We start from the raw sequence: 22,305 nt of genomic DNA on the forward strand, positions 1-22,305 counted from the left end.
CCCAGATTCTATCCATCAACCCCCCCAGATTCCACCTATCAAACACCCCAGATTCTACCGATCAAACCTCCCCCAGATTCTACCCTTCAAACCCCATTGATTCTACCCATCAAACACCACTAGATTTTACCCATCAACCCTCCCAGATTCTACCCATCAAAGACACCAGATTTTTCCAATCAAATCCCCAGCAGATACTACCCATCAAACCACCCCCAGATCCTACCCATCAAATACCCCAGATTCTTCTCTTCAAATGCCCGCCAGATACTACCCATCAAACACCCCCAGATTCTACCAATCAAACAAACCCAGATTCTACCCATCAAACACACCCTGATTCAACCCATCAAACGCCCCAAGATTCTATCAATCAAACACCTCCAGATTCTGACCATCAATCACCCGTAGATTCTACCCATCAAACCCAACCCCAGATTCTACCCATCAAATCCCCCAGATTCTACCCATGAAACACCCCAGACTTTACCAATCAAAACACCAACAGATTCTACCCATCAAATGCCCCAAATTCTACTGATCAAACACACCCAGACTCTACCATTGAAACCCCACAGATTCTACCCATCAACCTCCCCCAGATTCTACCCATCAACACCCCCAGATTCTACCCATCAAACACACCAGATTCTTCTCATCAAATCCCCTCCAGATTCTACCCATCAAACACCCCCAGAATCAACCCATCAAACACCCGCAGATCTTAACCATTAAGCCCCCACCGATTCTTCTCATGAAATTACCCCAGATTCTACTCATCAAACACCGCAGATTGTACCCATCAACACCCCAGATTCTAACAATCAAACCTCCCCCGACTCAACCTATCAAACACTGCCCAAATTCTACATATCAAATACCCCACAGATTATACCCATCCTACACCAGAGATTCTACCCGTCAAGACAACCAGATTGTACCCATCAAATCCCCAAGATTCTACCCATCAAACACCCCAGATTTTTCCCATAAAACATCCCCCAGAGTCTACCCATCAACCCCTCTAGATTCTACCTATCAAACACCCCAGATTCTACCGATCAAACCGCCCCCCGATTCTACCCTTCAAACCCCACTGATTCTACCCATCAAACACCCCTAGATTTTACCCATCAACCCCCCCCAGATTCTACCTATCAAAGACACCAGATTTTTGTAATGAAATCCCCAGCAGATACTACCCATCAAACCCAACCCCAGATTCTACTCATCAAATCCCCCAGATTCTACCAATCAAACACCCCAGACTTTACCCATCAAAACCCCACAGATTCTACCCATCAAACTCCCCCAGATTCTACCCATCAACACCCCCAGATTCTACCCATCAAACACACCAGATTTTTCTAATCAAATCCCCGCCAGCTACTACCCATGAAACAACCCCCAGTTTCTACCCATTAAATACCCCAGATTCTTCACATCAAATCCCCAACAGATACTACCCATCAAACCAACCCCAGATTCTACCTGTCAAAGGCACCCAGATATTACCCATCAAACACACCCAGATTCAACCCATCACACACCCCCAGATTCAACCAATCAAACACTTCCAGAATCTGAACATCAACACGCGCAGATTCTATCCATCAAACCCCACCCCAGATTCTACCCATCAAACACCTCCAGATTCTACCCATCAAACACACCCAGATACTTCTCATCAAATCCCTCCCAGACCCTAACCATCAAACCCCCTCACATTCTACCCATCAAACCACCCAGAATCTAACCATTGAACACACCCATATTCAACCCAAAAATCATAGATTCTGCCCAGCAAACACCCCCAGATTCTGCCCATCAAACACCCGCAGATTATAACCATCAATCCCCCCAGATTGTTCTCAACAAAACATCCCAGGACTCTACCCGTCAAACACACCCCCCTCCGCCCCCCGCAGAATCTACCCATCAAGCTCCCGCAGATTCTACCTATCAACCCGGCCAGATTCTATCCATCAAACGCCCCCAGATTCTATCCATCAAACACTCCCAGATGCTACCAATCAAACACCCCCAGATTCTGACCATCAAACACGCGCAGATTGTACCCATCAAACCCCACCCTAGATTCTACCCATCAAACACCCGAAATTCTACCCACCAAACACCCCCTGATTCAACCTATCAAACACCCGCAGATTCTACCCATCAAACGCTGCAGATTCTACCCATCAAACACCCCAGATTCTTCTCATCAAAACCCCCCTAGATTCTACCCATCTAATCCCCCCAGATTCTACCCATCAAATACCCCCTGATTCTACCCATCAAACACCCCCTGATTCTACCCATCAAACACCCGCAGATTCTACCCATCAAACACCCCCCTGATTCAACCTATCAAACACCCGCAGATTCTACCCATCAAACACCCCCTGATTCTACCCATCAAACACCCCAGATTCTTCTCATCAAACACACCCAGATTCTACCCATCTAATCCCCCCACATTCTATCCATCAAACCAACTCCAGATTCTACCCATCAAACACCCCAGATTCTTCTCATCAAATCCCCGCCAGAATCTACACATCTACCCCACCCAGATTCTAGCCATCTAGTCCCCCCAGATTCTACCCATCAAACACCCCCAGATTCTTCCAGTCAAACATCTCCAGATTCTGAACATCAAACACGTGCAGATTCTACCCATCAAACCCCACCCTAGATTCTACCCATCAAACCCCCCAGATTCTATCTATCAAACCCCTCAGATTCTACCGATCAAAACATCTCCAGTTTCTAACCTTCAAACCCCACTGATTCTACCCATCAAACCCCACTAGATTTTACCCATCAACCCCCCCAAGATTCTACCTATCAAACACACCAGATATTTCTAATCAAATCCCCAGCAGATACTACCCATCATACAACCCCAGATTCTGCCCATCAAACACCCGAGATCCTACCCATCAAACGCCCCAGATTTTACCCATCTCACACCCCAGATTCTTCTTATCCAATCCCCGCCAGATTCTACACATCAAAACCCCCCAGATTCTACCCATCGACTCCCTCCAGATTCTACCCATCAACCACCCCCAGATTCTACCCATCAAAAACCCCCTGATGCAACACATCAAACACCCCAGATTCTTCTCATCAAACACCCCCAGATCTACCCATCTAATCCCCCCAGATTCAACCTATCAAACCACCCCCAGATTCTACCCATCAAACATCCCCCATATTCTACCCATCAAACACCCCAGATCATACCCATCAAACACCCCAGATTTTACCGATCAAACACCCCGAGATTCTACCCTTCAAACCCAACAGATTCTACCCATCAAACACACCCTGATTCAACCCATCATACACCCGCAGATTCTACCCATCAAACACTGGCAGATTCTACCCATCAAACACCCCCTGATTCTACCGATCAGATGTCCCAGATTCTACCGATCAAACCCTACCAGATTCCACCTTTCAAAGCCCACAGATTCTACTCAACAAACCCCCCTAGATTCTACCCATCAATTCCCCCACCCAGATTTTACCTATCAAACACACCAGATTTTTCTAATCAAATCCCCGCCAGATACTACCCATCATACACCCCCAGATTCTACCCACCATACACCCCCAGATTGCACCCATCAAACACACCCAGTTTCTACCCATCAAACACACCCAGATTCTACCCATCAAACACGCCAGATTCTTCTCATCAAAATTCCCACCAGATACTACTCAAAAAACCACCCCCAGATTCTACCCATCAAACACACCAGATTTCTCTCAACAAATCCCCTCCAGATTCTATCCTTCAAATGCCCCCAGATTCTACCCATCAAACACCCCAGATTCTTCTCATCAAATCCCCTCTAGATTCTACCCTTCAAACCCACACAGATTTTACCCATCAAACACCCCCAGATTCTGCCCATCAAACACCCCAGATTCTACCCATCAAACACACCCAGATTCTTCTCATCAAATCCCCCCAGATTCTAACCATCAAACACCCTCACATTCTACCCATTAAACCACCCAGAATCTAACCATCAAACACACCCATATTCTACCCAAAAAACATAGATTCTACCCATCAAATACCCCCAGATTCTGCCCATCAAACACCCCAGATTCTACCCATCAAACACACCCAGATTCTTCTCATCAAATCCTCCCCAGATTCTAACCATCAAACCCCCTCACATTCTACCCATCAAACCACCTAGAATCTAACCATTGAACACACCCATATTCTACCCAAAAAACATAGATTCTACCCATCAAACCCCCCCTAGATTCTACCCATCAAGCACCCCCCTGATTCAACCTATCAAACACCCGCAGATTCTACCCATCAAACACCCCCTGATTCTACCCATCAAACACCCCAGATTCTTCTCATCAAACACACCCAGATTCTACCCATCTAATCCCCCCACATTCTATCCATCAAACCAACTCCAGATTCTACCCATCAAACACCCCAGATTCTTCTCATCAAATCCCCGCCAGAATCTACACATCTACCCCACCCAGATTCTAGCCATCTAATCCCCCCAGATTCTACCCATCAAACACCCCCAGATTCTTCCAGTCATACATCTCCAGATTCTGAACATCAAACACGTGCAGATTCTACCTATCAAACCCCACCCTAGATTCTACCCATCAAACCCCCCAGATTCTACCTATCAGACACCTCAGATTCTACCGATCAAAACATCTCCAGTTTCTAACCTTCAAACCCCACTGATTCTACCCATCAAACCCCACTAGATTTTACCCATCAACCCCCCTCAAGATTCTACCTATCAAACACACCAGATATTTCTAATCAAATCCCCAGCAGATACTACCCATCATACAACCCCAGATTCTGCCCATCAAACACCCGAGATCCTACCCATCAAACGCCCCAGATTTTACCCATCTCACACCCCAGATTCTTCTTATCAAATCCCCGCCAGATTCTACACATCAAAACCCCCCAGATTCTACCCATCGACTCCCTCCAGATTCTACCCATCAAACACCCCCATATTCTACCCATCAAACACCCCAGATCATACCCATCAAACACCCCAGATTTTACCGATCAAACACCCCGAGATTCTACCCTTCAAACCCAACAGATTCTACCCATCAAACACACCCTGATTCAACCCATCAAACACCCGCAGATTCTACCCATCAAACACTGCAGATTCTACCCATCAGTCCCCCCAGATTCTTTTCATCAAACTCGCGCTGATTCTACCCATCAAACACCCCAGATTCTACCCATCAAACACCCCAGATTCTTCTCATCAAATCCCCGCCAGATTCTACACATTAAACCCCCCCCACAGATTCTACCCATCAAACACCCGCAGATTCTACCCATCAAACACCCCCTGATTCTACTGATCAAATGTCCCAGATTCTACCGATCAAACCCTACCAGATTCCACCTTTCAAAGCCCACAGATTCTACTCAACAAACCCCCCTAGATTCTACCCATCAATTCCCCCACCCAGATTTTACCTATCAAACATACCAGATTTTTCTAATCAAATCCCCGCCAGATACTACCCATCATACACCCCCTGATTCTACCCACCATACACCCCCAGATTGCACCCATCAAACACACCCAGTTTCTACCCATCAAACACACCCAGATTCTACCCATCAAACACGCCAGATTCTTCTCATCAAAATCCCCACCAGATACTACTCAAAAAACCACCCCCAGATTCTACCCATCAAACACCCCAGATTCTTCTCATCAAATCCCCTCCAGATTCTACCCTTCAAACCCACACAGATTTTACCCATCAAACGACCCCAGATTCTACCCATTAAACACCACCAGATTCTACCCATCAAACACATCCAGATTCTTCTCATCAAATCCACCTCAGATTCTAACCATCAAAACACTTCACATTCTACCCATTAAACCACCCAGAATCTAACCATCGAACACACCCATATTCTACCCAAAAAACATAGATTCTACCCATCAAATACCCCCAGATTCTGCCCATCAAACACCCCAGATTCTACCCATCAAACACACCCAGATTCTTCTCATCAAATCCTCCCCAGATTCTAACCATCAAACCCCCTCACATTCTACCCATCAAACCACCTAGAATCTAACCATTGAACACACCCATATTCTACCCAAAAAACATAGATTCTACCCATCAAACACCCCCAGATTCTGCCCATCAAACACCCGCGGATTATAACCATCAATCCCCCCAGATTGTTCTCAACAAAACATCCCAGGACTCTACCCGTCAAAACCTCCCCCCGGCCCCCCGCAGAATCTACCCATCAATCTCCCGCAGATTCTACCTATCAAGCCGGCCAGATTCTATCCATCAAACGCCCCCAGATTCTATCCATCAAACACTCCCAGATGATACCAATCAAACACCCCCAGATTCTGACCATCAAACACGCGCAGATTGTACCCATCAAACCCCACCCTAGATTCTACCCATCAAACACCCAAAATTCTACCAATCAACACCCCAGATTCTACCCAGCAAACACCTGAGACGTTACCCATCAAACACCCCAGATTCTTCTCATCAAATCCCCGCCACATTCTACACATCAAACCCCCCCAGATTCTACCCATCTAATCCCCCCAGATTCTACCCATCAAACATCCCCAGATTCTGCCCATCAAACACACCCTGATTCAACCTATCAAACACCCGCAGATTCTACCCATCAAACACCTGCAGATTCTACCCATCAAACACCCCAGATTCTTCTCAACAAAACGCCCCCAGATTCTACCCATCTAATCTCCCCAGATTCTACCCATCAAATTTCCCCAGATTCTACCCATCAAACCCCCCTAGATTCTACCCATCCATCTCCCCCCCACCGATTCTACCTAACAAACAAACCAGATTTTTCTAATCAAATCCCCGCCAGATACTACCCATCAAACCACTCCCAGTTTCTATCCATCAAACACCCCCAGATTCTTCCCATCAAACATCCCAGATTCTTCTCATCAAATTCCCGACAGATACTACCCATCAAACCAACCTCAGACTCTACCCATCAAAGGCACCCAGATATTACCCATCAAACACACCCAGATTCAACCCATCAAACACTCCCAGATTCTACTAATCAAACACCCCCAGATTCTGACCATCAAACACACGCAGGTTCTACCCATCAAACCCCACTCTAGATTCTACCCATCAAACACCCGAAATTCTACCCACCAAACACCCAAGATTCTACCCATCAAACACCCGAGATATTACCCATCAAACACCCCAGATTCTTCTCATCAAATCCCCACCAGATTCTACACATCAAACCCCCCCAGATTCTACCCATCTAATCACCCCAGATTCTACCCATCAAACACCCCCAGATTCTACCCACCAAACACCCCCTGATTCAACCTATCAAACACCCGCAGATTCTACCCATCAAATGCTGCAGATTCTACCCATCAAACACCCCAGATTCTACCCATCTAATCCCCCCAGATTCTACCCATCAAACACCCCAGATTCTTCTCATCAAACACACCCAGATTCTACCCATCTAATCCCCCCACATTCTATCCATCAAACCAACTCCAGATTCTACCCATCAAACACCCCAGATTCTTCTCATCAAATCCCCGCCAGAATCTACACATCTACCCCACCCAGATTGTACCCATCTAATCCCCCCAGATTCTACCCATCAAACACCCGAGATGTTACCCATCAAACACCCCAGATTCTTCTCATCAAATCCCTGCCAGATTCTACTCATCAAACCCCCACGCAGATTCTACCCATCTAATTCAACTAGATTCCACCCATTAAACACCCCCTGATTCAACCTATCAAACACCGGCAGATTCTACCCATCAAACACCTGCAGATTCTACCCATCAAACACCCCAGATTCTTCTCATCAAAACCCCCCCAGATTCTACCCATCTAATCTCCCCATTCTACCCATCAAATTCCCCCATATTCTACCTATTAAACCCCTATAGATTCTACCCATCAATCCCCCTAGATTCTACCCAACAATCCCCCCCCTCCGATTCTACCTAACAAACACACCAGATTTTTCTAATCAAATCCCTGCCAGATACTACCCATCAAACCACCTCCAGATTCTACCCATCAAACACCCCAGATTTTTCTCATCAAATCCCCTCCAGATTCTATCCTTCAAACCCACCCAGATTTTACCCATCAAACGACCCCAGATTCTACCCATTAAACACCCCCAGATTCTACCCATCAAACACACCCAGAATCTTCTCATCAAATCTCCCCCAGATTCTAACCATCAAAACCCCTCACATTCTACCCATCAAACCACCCAGAATCTAACCATCGAATACACCCATATTCTACCCAAAACACATAGATTTTACCCATCAAACACGCCCAGATTCTGCCCATCAAATACCCCAGATTCTAACCATCAAACACACCCAGATTCTTCTCATCAAATCCCCCCAGATACTAACCATCAAACCCCCTCACATTCTACCCATCAAACTACCCAGAATCTAACCATCGAACACACCCATATTCTACCCAAAAAACATAGATTCTACCCATCAAACACGCCCAGATTCTGCCCATCAAACACCCATGGATTATAACCATCAATCCCCCCAGATTGTTCTCAACAAAACCTTCCAGGACTCTACCCGTCAAACCACCCCCCCCCCACCCCACAAAATCTACCCATCAAACTCCCGACCCATCAACATGGCCAGATTCTATCCATCAAACGCCCCCAGATTCTATCCATCAAATACTCCCAGATGCTACCAATCAAACACCCCAGATTCTGACCATCAAACACGCGCAGATTCTACCCATCAAACCCCACCCTAGATTCTACCCATCAAACACCTGAAATTCTACCCATCAAACACCCGAGATTCTACCCATCAAACACCCAAGATATTACCCATCAAACACCCCAGATTCTTCTCATCAACTCCCCACCAGATTCTTCACATCAAACCCTACCCGAGATTCTACCCATCAAACACCCCAGATTCTACCCATCAACAACCCCCCCCGTATTCTGCCCATTAAACACCTCAGATTCTACCCATCAAACACCCGAGATGTTACCCATCAAACACCCCAGATTCTTCTCATCAAATCCCCACCAGATTCTACACATCAAACCCCCCCCCCGCAGATTCTACCCATCTAATCCCACCAGATTCCACCCATCAAACACCCCCTGATTCAACCTATCAAACACCGGCAGATTCTACCCATCAAACACCTGCAGATTCTACCCGTCAAACACCCCAGATTCTTCTCATCAAAACCCCCCCAGATTCTACCCATCTAATCTCCCCAGATTCTACCCATCAGATCTACCCATATTCTACCTATTAAACCCCCCTAGATTCTACACATCAATCCCCCCCGCGATTCTACCTAACAACCCAACAGATTTTTCTAATCAAATCCCCGCCAGATACTACCCATCAAACCACCCCCAGTTTCTACTCATCAAACACCCCCAGATTCTTCCCATCAAACATCCCAGATTCTTCTCATCAAATCCCCGACAGATACTACCCATCAAACCAACCCCAGATTCTACCCATCAAACACTCCCAGATTCTACCAATCAAACACCCCCAGATTCTGCCCATCAAACACGCCCAGATTCTGCCCATCAAATACCCCAGATTCTAACCATCAAACACACCCAGATTCTTCTCATCAAATCCCCCCAGATACTAACCATCAAACCCCCTCACATTCTACCCATCAAACTACCCAGAATCTAACCATCGAACACACCCATATTCTACCCAAAAAACATAGATTCTACCCATCAAACATGCCCAGATTCTGCCCATCAAACACCCATGGATTATAACCATCAATCCCCCCAGATTGTTCTCAACAAAACCTTCCAGGACTCTACCCATCAAACGACCCCCCCCCCACAAAATCTACCCATCAAACTCCCGTAGATTCTACCCATCAACATGGCCAGATTCTATCCATCAAACGCCCCCAGATTCTATCCATCAAATACTCCCAGATTCTACACATCAAACACCCCCAGATTCAACCAATCAAATACTCCCAGATGCTACCAATCAAACACCCCAGATTCTGACCATCAAACATGCGCAGATTCTACCCATCAAACCCCACCCTAGATTCTACCCATCAAACACCTGAAATTCTACCCATCAAACACCCGAGATTCTACCCATCAAACACCCAAGATATTACCCATCAAACACCCCAGATTCTTCTCATCAACTCCCCACCAGATTCTTCACATCAAACCCCACCCGAGATTCTACCCATCAAACGCCCCAGATTCTACCCATCAACAACCCCCTCCGTATTCTGCCCATTAAACACCTCAGATTCTACCCATCAAACACCCGAGATGTTACCCATCAAACACCCCAGATTCTTCTCATCAAATCCCCGCCAGATTCTACACATCAAACCCCCCCCCGCAGATTCTACCCATCTAATCCCACCAGATTCCACCCATCAAACACCCCCTGATTCAACCTATCAAACACCAGCAGATTCTACCCATCAAACACCTGCAGATTCTACCCATCAAACACCCCAGATTCTTCTCATCAAAACCCCCCCAGATTCTACCCATCTAATCTCCCCAGATTCTACCCATCAGATCTACCCATATTCTACCTATTAAACCCCCCTAGATTCTACACATCAATCCCCCCGCGATTCTACCTAACAACCCAACAGATTTTTCTAATCAAATCCCCGTCAGATACTACCCATCAAACCACCCCCAGTTTCTACTCATCAAACACCCTCAGATTCTTCCCATCAAACATCCCAGATTCTTCTCATCAAATCCCCGACAGATACTACCCATCAAACCAACCCCAGACTCTACCCATCAAACACTCCCAGATTCTACCAATCAAACACCCCCAGATTCTGACCATCAAACACACGCAGGTTCTACCCATCAAAACCCACTCTAGATTCTACCCATCAAACACCCGAAATTCTACCCATCAAACACCCAAGATTCTACCCATCAAACACCCGAGATATTACCCATCAAACACCCCAGATTCTTCTCATCAACTCCCCACCAGATACTACACATCAAACCCCCCCCAGATTCTACCCATCTAATCCCCCCAGATTCTACCCATCAAATACCCCCAGTTTCTACCCATCAAACACCCCCTGATTCAACCCATCAAACACCCGCAGATTCTACCCATCAAACCCCCAGATTCTACCCATCTAATTCCCCTACTTTCTACCCATCAAACCAACTCCAGATTCTACCCATCAAACACCCCAGATTCTTCTCATCAAATCCCCGCCAGAATCTACACATCTACCCCCCCAGATTCTACCCAGCTAATCCCCCCAGATTCCACCCATCAAACACCCAAAGATTCTACCCATCAAACAACCCCTGATTCAACCCATCAAACGCCTGCAGAATCTACCCATCAAACCCCCCAGATTCTACACATCAAACATCCACAGATTCTACCCATCAAACACCCCAGATTCTTCTCATCAAATCTCCGCCAGAATCTACACATTTACCCCTCCCAGATTCTACCCATCTAATCTCCCCAGATTCTACCCATCAAACCCCCCTAGATTCTACCCAACAATCCCGCCCCCCCACCGATTCTACCTAACAAACACACCAGATTTTTCTAATCAAATCCCTGCCAGATACTACCCATCAAACCACCCCCAGTTTCTACCCATCAAACACCCCCAGATTCTTCCTATCAAACATCCCAGATTCTTCTCATCAAATCCCCGACAGATACAACGCATCAAAGCAACCCCAGACTCTATCCATCAAAGGCACCCAGATATTACCCATCAAACACACCCAGATTCAACCCATCAAACACTCCCAGATTCTACCCATCAACACCCCCCCCCCCCGGATTCTGCACATCAAACACCTGAGATTCTACCCATCAAACACCCCAGATATTACCCATCAAACACCCCAGATTCTTCTCAGCAAATCCCCGCCAGATTCTACACATCAAACCCCACCCAGATTCTAGCCATCTAATCCCCCAAGAGTCTACCCATCAAACACCCCCAGATTCTACCCATCAAACACCCCCTGATTCAACCTATCAAACACCCACAGATTCTACCCATCAAACACCTGCAGATTCTATCTATCAAACACCCCTGATTCTTTTCATCAGAAGCCCCCCAGATTCTACCCATCTAATCTCCCCAGATTCTACCCATCAAATCCCCCCAGATTCTACCCATCAAACCCCCAAGATTCTATCCATCAATCCCTTCCCGATTCTACCTAACAAACACACCAGATTTTTCTAATCAAATCCCTGCCAGATACTACCCATCAGACCACCCCTAGTTTCTACCCATCAAACACCCCCAGATTCTTCCTATCAAACATCCCAGATTCTTCTCATCAAATCCCCGACAGATACAACGCATCAAACCAACCCCAGACTCTACCCATCAAAGGCACCCAGATATTACCCATCAAACACACCCAGATTCAACCCATCAAACACTCCCAGATTCTACCCATCAACACCCACCCCCCCACCCCTGTTTCTGCACATCAAACACCTGAGATTCTACCCATCAAACACCCGAGATGTTACCCATCAAACACCCCAGATTCTTCTCAGCAAATTCCCGCCAGAATCTACACATCTACCCCCCCCAGATTCTACCCATCTAATCCCCCCAGATTCCACCCATCAAACACCCAAAGATTCTACCCATCAAACAACCCCTGATTCAACCCATCAAACACCCACATATTCTACCCATCAAACGCCTGCAGAATCTACCCATCAAACCCCCCAGATTCTACACATCAAACACCCACAGATTCTACCCATCAAACACCCCAGATTCTTCTCATCAAATCCCCGCCAGAATCTACACATCTACCCCCCTGTAGATTCTACCCATCTAATCCCCCCAGATTCTACCCATCAAACACTCCAGATTCTTCTCATCAAAACCCCCCAAGATTCTACCCATCTAATCTCCCCAGATTCTACCCATCAAACCCCCCTAGATTCTACCCAACAATCCCGCCCCCCACCGATTCTACTTAACAAACACACCAGATTTTTCTAATCAAGTCCCCGCCAGCTTCTACCCCTCAAATACCCCCAGTTTCTACCCATCAAACACCCCCAGATTCTGCCCATCAACCACCTCCAGATTCTACCCATCAAACATACCCAGATTCTTCTCATCAAATCCCCCCAGATCCTAACCATCAAAGCCCCTCACATTCTACCCATCAAACCACCCAGAATCTAACCATCGAATACACGCATATTCTACCCAAAAATCATAGATTCTACCCATCAAACACCCCCAGATTCTGCCCATCAAACACCCTCGGATTATAATCATCAAACCCCCCAGATTGTTCTCAACAAAACCCCTCAGACTCTACCCGTCAAACCCCCACCCCCAGAATCTACCCATCAAACACCTGCAGATTCTACCCATCAACCCAGCCAGATTCTATCCATCAAACATCCCCAGATCCTATCCATCAAACACTCCCAGATTCAACCCATCAAATACTCCCAGATGCTACTCATCAAACACCCCCAGATTCTTCCCATCAAACATCCCAGATTCTTCTCATCAAATCCCCGACAGATACTACCCATCAAACCAACCCCAGACTCTACCCATCAAAGGCACCCAGATATTACCCATCAAACACACCCAGTTTCAACCCATACCAATCAAACACCCCGAGATTCTACCAATCAAACACCCCCAGATTCTGACCATCAAACACACGTAGATTCTACCCATCAAACCCCACCATAGATTCTACCCATCAAACACCCGAAATTCTACCCATCAAACACTCGAGATATTACCCATCAAACACCCCAGATTCTTCTTATCAACTCCCCACCAGATTCTACACATCAAACCCCCCCAGATTCTACCCATCTAATTCCCCCAGATTCTACCTATTAAACACCCCCAGTTTCCTCCCATCAAACACCCCCTGTTTCATCCCATCAAACTCCCGCAGATCCTACCCATCAAACCCCCAGATTCTTTTCATCAAACACCCCCTGATTCTACCCATCAAACACCCCAGATTCTTCTTATCAAACCCCCCCAGATTCTACCCATCAAACACCCCAGATTCTACCCATCAAACACCCCAGATTCTTCACATCAAATCCCCGACAGATACTACCCATCAAACACCCCCAGATTCAACCAATCAAACACCTCCAGAATCAGAACATCAACACGCGCAGATTCTAACAATCAAACCCCACCCTAGATTCTGCCCATCAAACACCACAAATTCTACCCATGAAATATCCCACATTCTACCCATCAACACCCCCCAGATTCTGCCCATCAAACACCCGAGATTCTACCCATCAATCGCCCCAGATTTTACCTAACACCCCAGATTCTTCTCATCAAATCCCCGCCAGATTCTACACATCAAAACCCCCCACATTCTACCCATCTAATCCCCCCTGATTCTATCCATCAAACGCCCCCAGATTCTACCCATCTAATCACCCCAGATTCAACCCATCAAACACCCCAGATTCTTCTCATCAAATCCCCGCCAGCTACTACCCCTCAAACCACCCCCAGTTTCTACCCATCAAACACCCGCAGATTCTACTCATCAAACACCCCAGATTCTTCTCATCAAATCCCCTCCAGATTCTACCCTTCAAACCCAGCCAGATTCTGCCCATCAAACACCCCCAGATTGTACCCTCTAAACACCTCCAGATTCTACCCATCAAACACACCCAGATTCTTCTCATCAAATCCCCCCCAGATCCTAACGATTAAAACCCCCTCACATTCTACCCATCAAACCACCCAGAATCTAACCATCAAACACCCCCAGATTCTACCCAGCAAACACCCGCGGATTATAACCATCAATCCCCCCAGATTGTTCTCAACAAAACCCCCCAGACTCTACCCGTCAAACCCCCCCCCGGAGAATCTACCCATCAAACACCCGCATATTCTACACATCAAAAACCCCCAGATTCAACCCATCAAATACTCCCAGATACCTTCAATCAAACACCCCCAGATTCTGACCAAACCCCACCCTAGATTCTACCCATCAAACACCCGAAATTCTACCCATCAAACACACCAGATTCTACCCATCAACACCCACCCCCAGATTCTGCCCATTAAACACCTGAGATTCTACCCATCAAAATCCCAAGATGTTACCCATCAAACACCCCAGATTCTTCTCATCAAATCCCCGCCAGATTCTACACATCAAACCCCCCCCAGATTCGACCCATCTAATCCCCCCAGATTCTACCCATCAAACACCCCCAGATTCTTACCATCAAACATCCCAGATTCTTCTCATCAAATCCCCGACAGATACTACACATCAAACTAACCCCAGACTCTACCCATCAAAGACACTCAGATATTACACATCAAACACACCCAGATTCAACCCATCAAGCACTCCCAGATTCTACCAATCAAACACCCCCAGATTCTGACCATCAAACACACGCAGATTCTACCCATCAAACCCCACCCTAGATTCTACCCATCAAACACCCGAAATTCTACCCATCAAACACCCGAGATATTACCCATCAAACACCCCAGATTCTTCTCATCAAATCCCCGCCAGATTCTACACATCAAACCCCCCCCAGATTCGACCCATCTAATCCCCCCAGATTCCACCCATCAAACACCCAAAGATTCTACCCATCAAACAACCCCTGATTCAACCCATCAAACACCCACATATTCTACCCATCAAACGCCTGCAGAATCTACCCATCAAACCCCCCAGATTCTACACATCAAACACCCACAGATTCTACCCATCAAACACCCCAGATTCTTCTCATCAAATCCCCGCCAGAATCTACACATCTACCCCCCTGTAGATTCTACCCATCTAATCCCCCCAGATTCTACCCATCAAACACTCCAGATTCTTCTCATCAAAACCCCCCAAGATTCTACCCATCTAATCTCCCCAGATTCTACCCATCAAACCCCCCTAGATTCTACCCAACAATCCCGCCCCCCACCGATTCTACTTAACAAACACACCAGATTTTTCTAATCAAGTCCCCGCCAGCTTCTACCCCTCAAATACCCCCAGTTCCTACCCATCAAACACCCCCAGATTCTGCCCATCAACCACCTCCAGATTCTACCCATCAAACATACCCAGATTCTTCTCATCAAATCCCCCCAGATCCTAACCATCAAAGCCCCTCACATTCGAATCTAACCATCGAATACACGCATATTCTACCCAAAAATCATAGATTCTACCCATCAAACACCCCCAGATTCTGCCCATCAAACACCCTCGGATTATAATCATCAAACCCCCCAGATTGTTCTCAACAAAACCCCTCAGACTCTACCCGTCAAACCCCCACCCCCAGAATCTACCCATCAAACACCTGCAGATTCTACCCATCAACCCAGCCAGATTCTATCCATCAAACACCCCCAGATACTATCCATCAAACACTCCCAGATTCAACCCATCAAATACTCCCAGATGCTACTCATCAAACACCCCCAGATTCTTCCCATCAAACATCCCAGATTCTTCTCATCAAATCCCCGACAGATACTACCCATCAAACCAACCCCAGACTCTACCCATCAAAGGCACCCAGATATTACCCATCAAACACACCCAGTTTCAACCCATCAAACACTCCCAGATTCTACCAATCAAACACCCCGAGATTCTACCAATCAAACACCCCCAGATTCTGACCATCAAACACACGTAGATTCTACCCATCAAACCCCACCATAGATTCTACCCATCAAACACCCGAAATTCTACCCATCAAACACTCGAGATATTACCCATCAAACACCCCAGATTCTTCTTATCAACTCCCCACCAGATTCTACACATCAAACCCCCCCAGATTCTACCCATCTAATTCCCCCAGATTCTACCTATTAAACACCCCCAGTTTCCTCCCATCAAACACCCCCTGTTTCATCCCATCAAACTCCCGCAGATCCTACCCATCAAACCCCCAGATTCTTTTCATCAAACACCCCCTGATTCTACCCATCAAACACCCCAGATTCTTCTTATCAAACCCCCCCAGATTCTACCCATCAAACACCCCAGATTCTACCCATCAAACACCCCAGATTCTTCACATCAAATCCCCGACAGATACTACCCATCAAACACCCCCAGATTCAACCAATCAAACACCTCCAGAATCAGAACATCAACACGCGCAGATTCTAACAATCAAACCCCACCCTAGATTCTGCCCATCAAACACCACAAATTCTACCCATGAAATATCCCACATTCTACCCATCAACACCCCCCAGATTCTGCCCATCAAACACCCGAGATTCTACCCATCAATCGCCCCAGATTTTACCTATCTAACACCCCAGATTCTTCTCATCAAATCCCCGCCAGATTCTACACATCAAAACCCCCCACATTCTACCCATCTAATCCCCCCTGATTCTATCCATCAAACGCCCCCAGATTCTACCCATCTAATCACCCCAGATTCAACCCATCAAACACCCCAGATTCTTCTCATCAAATCCCCGCCAGCTACTACCCCTCAAACCACCCCCAGTTTCTACCCATCAAACACCCGCAGATTCTACTCATCAAACACCCCAGATTCTTCTCATCAAATCCCCTCCAGATTCTACCCTTCAAACCCAGCCAGATTCTGCCCATCAAACACCCCCAGATTGTACCCTCTAAACACCTCCAGATTCTACCCATCAAACACACCCAGATTCTTCTCATCAAATCCCCCCCAGATCCTAACGATTAAAACCCCCTCACATTCTACCCATCAAACCACCCAGAATCTAACCATCAAACACCCCCAGATTCTACCCAGCAAACACCCGCGGATTATAACCATCAATCCCCCCAGATTGTTCTCAACAAAACCCCCCAGACTCTACCCGTCAAACCCCCCCCCGGAGAATCTACCCATCAAACACCCGCATATTCTACACATCAAAAACCCCCAGATTCAACCCATCAAATACTCCCAGATACCTTCAATCAAACACCCCCAGATTCTGACCAAACCCCACCCTAGATTCTACCCATCAAACACCCGAAATTCTACCCATCAAACACACCAGATTCTACCCATCAACACCCACCCCCAGATTCTGCCCATTAAACACCTGAGATTCTACCCATCAAAATCCCAAGATGTTACCCATCAAACACCCCAGATTCTTCTCATCAAATCCCCGCCAGATTCTACACATCAAACCCCCCCCAGATTCGACCCATCTAATCCCCCCAGATTCTACCCATCAAACACCCCCAGATTCTTACCATCAAACATCCCAGATTCTTCTCATCAAATCCCCGACAGATACTACACATCAAACTAACCCCAGACTCTACCCATCAAAGACACTCAGATATTACACATCAAACACACCCAGATTCAACCCATCAAGCACTCCCAGATTCTACCAATCAAACACCCCCAGATTCTGACCATCAAACACACGCAGATTCTACCCATCAAACCCCACCCTAGATTCTACCCATCAAACACCCGAAATTCTACCCATCAAACACCCGAGATATTACCCATCAAACACCCCAGATTCTTCTCATCAAATCCCCGCCAGATTCTACACATCAAACCCCCCCCAGATTCGACCCATCTAATCCCCCCAAATTCTGATTCTTACCATCAAACATCCCAGATTCTTCTCATCAAATCCCCGACAGATACTACACATCAAACCAACCCCAGACTCTACCCATCAAAGGCACCCAGATATTACCCATCTAATCCCCCCAGATTCTACCCATCAAACCAACTCCAGCTTCTACCCATCAAACACCCCAGATTCTTCTCATCAAAACTCCCCCAGATTCTACCAATCTAATCTCCCCAGATTCTACCCATCAAATCCCCCCAGATTCTACCCAGCAAACCCCCCAGATTCTACCCAACAATCCCCCCCCGATTCTACCTAACAAACACACCAGATTTTTCTAATCAAATCCCTGCCAGATACTACCCATCAAACCATCCCCAGTTTCTATCCATCAAACACCCCCAGATTCTTCCCATCAAACCCCCCAGATTCTACCCAACAATCCCCCCCCAATTCTACCTAACAAACACACCAGATTTTTATAATCAATCCCTGCCAGATACTACCCATCAAACCATCCCCAGTTTCTATCCATCAAACACCCCCAGATTCTTCCCATCAAACATCCCAGATTCTTCTCATCAAATCCCCGCCAGACACTACACATCAAACTAACCCCAGACTCTACCCATCAAAGGCACCCAGATATTACACATCAAACACACCCAGATTCAACCCATCAAGCACTCCCAGATTCTACCAATCAAACACCCCCAGATTCTGACCATCAAACACACGCAGGTTCTACCCATCAAACCCCACTCTAGATTCTACCCATCAAACACCCGAAATTCTACCCATCAAACACCCGAGATATTACCCATCAAACTCCCCAGATTCTTCTCATCAACTCCCCACCAGATTCTACACATCAAACACCCCCAGATTCTACCCATCTAATCCCCCCAGATTCTACCCATCAAACACCCCCAGTTTCTACCCAACAAACACCCCCTGATTCAACCCATCAAACACTCGCAGATTCTACCCATCAAACCCCCAGATTATTTTCATCAAACACCCCCTGATTCTACCCATCTAATCCCCTCAGATTCTACACATCTAATCCCCCCAGATTCTACCCATCAAACTCCCACGGATTCTACTGATCAAACACCCCCTGATTCAAACCATCAAACACCCGCATATTCTACCCATCAAACACCTGCAGAATCTACCCATCAAATCCCCCAGATTCTACCCATCAAATACCCCAGATTCTACCGATCAATCACCCCCAAGATTCCACCCTCCAAAGCCCACAGATTCTACCCATCAATTCCGCCCCCCAGATTCTACCTATCAAACACACCAGATTTTTCTAATCAAATCCCCGCCAGATACTACGCATCAAACACCTCCAGATTCTACCCAGCATACACACCCAGATTCTACCCATCGAACACCTCCAGATTCTACCCATCAAACACACCCAGATTCTTCTCATCAAATCCACCCCAGATCCAAACCATCAAACCCCCTCACATTCTACCCATCAAACCACCCAGAATCTAACCATCGAACACACCCATATTCTATCCAAAAAACAGATTCTACCCATCAAACACCCCCAGATTCTGCCCATCAAACACCCACAGATTATAACCATCAATCCCCCCAGTTTATTCTGAACAAAACACCCCAGACTCTACCTGTCAAACCACCCCCGCCCCCCAAAATCTACCCATCAAACACCCGCAGATTCTACCCATCAACCCGGCCAGATTCTATACATCAACCGCCCCCAGATTCTATCCATCAAACACTCCCAGATTCTACACATCAAACACCCCTAGATTCAACCCATCAAATACTCCCAGATGCTACCAATCAAACTGACCATCAAACACGCGCAGATTCTACCCATCAAATCCCACCCTAGATTCTACCCATCAAACACCCAAAATTCTACCCATCAAACACCCCAGATTCTACCCATCAACACCAACCCCCCCGGATTCTGCCCATCAAACACCTGAGATTCTATCCATCAAACACCCGAGATTTTACCCATCAAACACCCCAGATTCTTCTCATCAAATCCCCGCCAGATTGTACACATCAAACCACCCTCCCAGATTCTACCCATCTAATCCCCCCAGATTCTACCCATCAAACAGCTGCAGATTCTACCCATCAAACACCCCAGATTCTTCTCATCAAAACCCCCCCAGATTCTACCCATCTAATTTCCCCAGATTCTACCCATCAAATCCCCCCAGATTCTACCCATCAAGCCTCCCTAGATTCTACCCATCAATCCCCCCCCGATTCCACCTAACAAACACACCAGATTTTTCTAATCAAATCCCTGCCAGATACTACCCATCAAACCACCCCCAGTTTCTGTGCATCAAACATCTCAGATTCTTCTCATCAAATCCCTGACAGATACTACCCATCAAACCAACCCCAGACTCTATCCATCAAAGGCACCCAGATATTACCCATCAACCACACCCAGATTCAACCCATCAAACACTCCCAGATTCTACCAATCAAACACTCCCGGATTCTGACCATCAAACACACACAGATTCTACCCATCAAACCCCCTCACATTCTACCCATCAAACACCCGAAATTCTACCCATCAAACACTCGAGATATTACCCATCAAACACCCCAGATTCTTCTCATCAACTCCCCACCAGATTCTACACATCAAACCCCCCCAGATTCTACCCATCTAATCCCCCCAGATTCTACCCATCAAACACCCCCAGTTTCTACCCATCAAACACCCCCTGATTCAACCCATCAAACACCCGCAGATTCTACCCATCAAACCCCCAGATACTTTTCATCAAACACCACCTGATTCTACCCATCAAACACCCCAGATACTTCTCATCAAACCCCACCCCAGATTCTACCCATCTAATCCCCCCAGATTCTACCCATCAAACCAACTCCAGATTCTACCCATCAAACACCCCAGATTCTTCTCATCAAATCCCCGCCAGAAGCTACACATCTACCCCCCCCAGTTTCTACCCATCTAATCCCCCCAGATTCTACCCATCAATCACCCACAGATTCTACACATCAAACACCCCCTGATTCAACCCATCAAACTCCCGCATATTCTACCCATCAAACACCTGCAGAATCTACCCAGCCCCCCAGATTCTACCCATCTAATCCAACCAACTCCAGATTCTACCCATCAAACACCCCAGATTCTTCTCATCAAATCCCTGCCAGAATCTACACATCTACCACCCCCCCCAGATTCTACCCATCTAATCCCCCCAGGTTCTACCCATCAAACACCCACAGATTCTACCCATCAAACACCCCCTGATTCAATCCATCAAACCCCCCAGATTCTACCCATTAAACACCCCAGATTCTACTGATCAAACCCCCCCAAGATTCCACCCTTCAAAGCCCACAGATTCTACCCATCAAACCCCCCTAGATTCTACCCATCCATTCCGCCCCCCCCCAGATTCTATCTATCAAACACACCAGATTTTTCTAATCAAATCCCCGCCAGATTCTACCCATCAAACACCCCCTGATTCAATCCATCAAACACCCGCAGATTCTACC

This window comes from Mobula hypostoma, chromosome 4 (genome assembly GCF_963921235.1).
Source record: "Mobula hypostoma chromosome 4, sMobHyp1.1, whole genome shotgun sequence".
NCBI lineage: Eukaryota > Metazoa > Chordata > Chondrichthyes > Myliobatiformes > Myliobatidae > Mobula > Mobula hypostoma.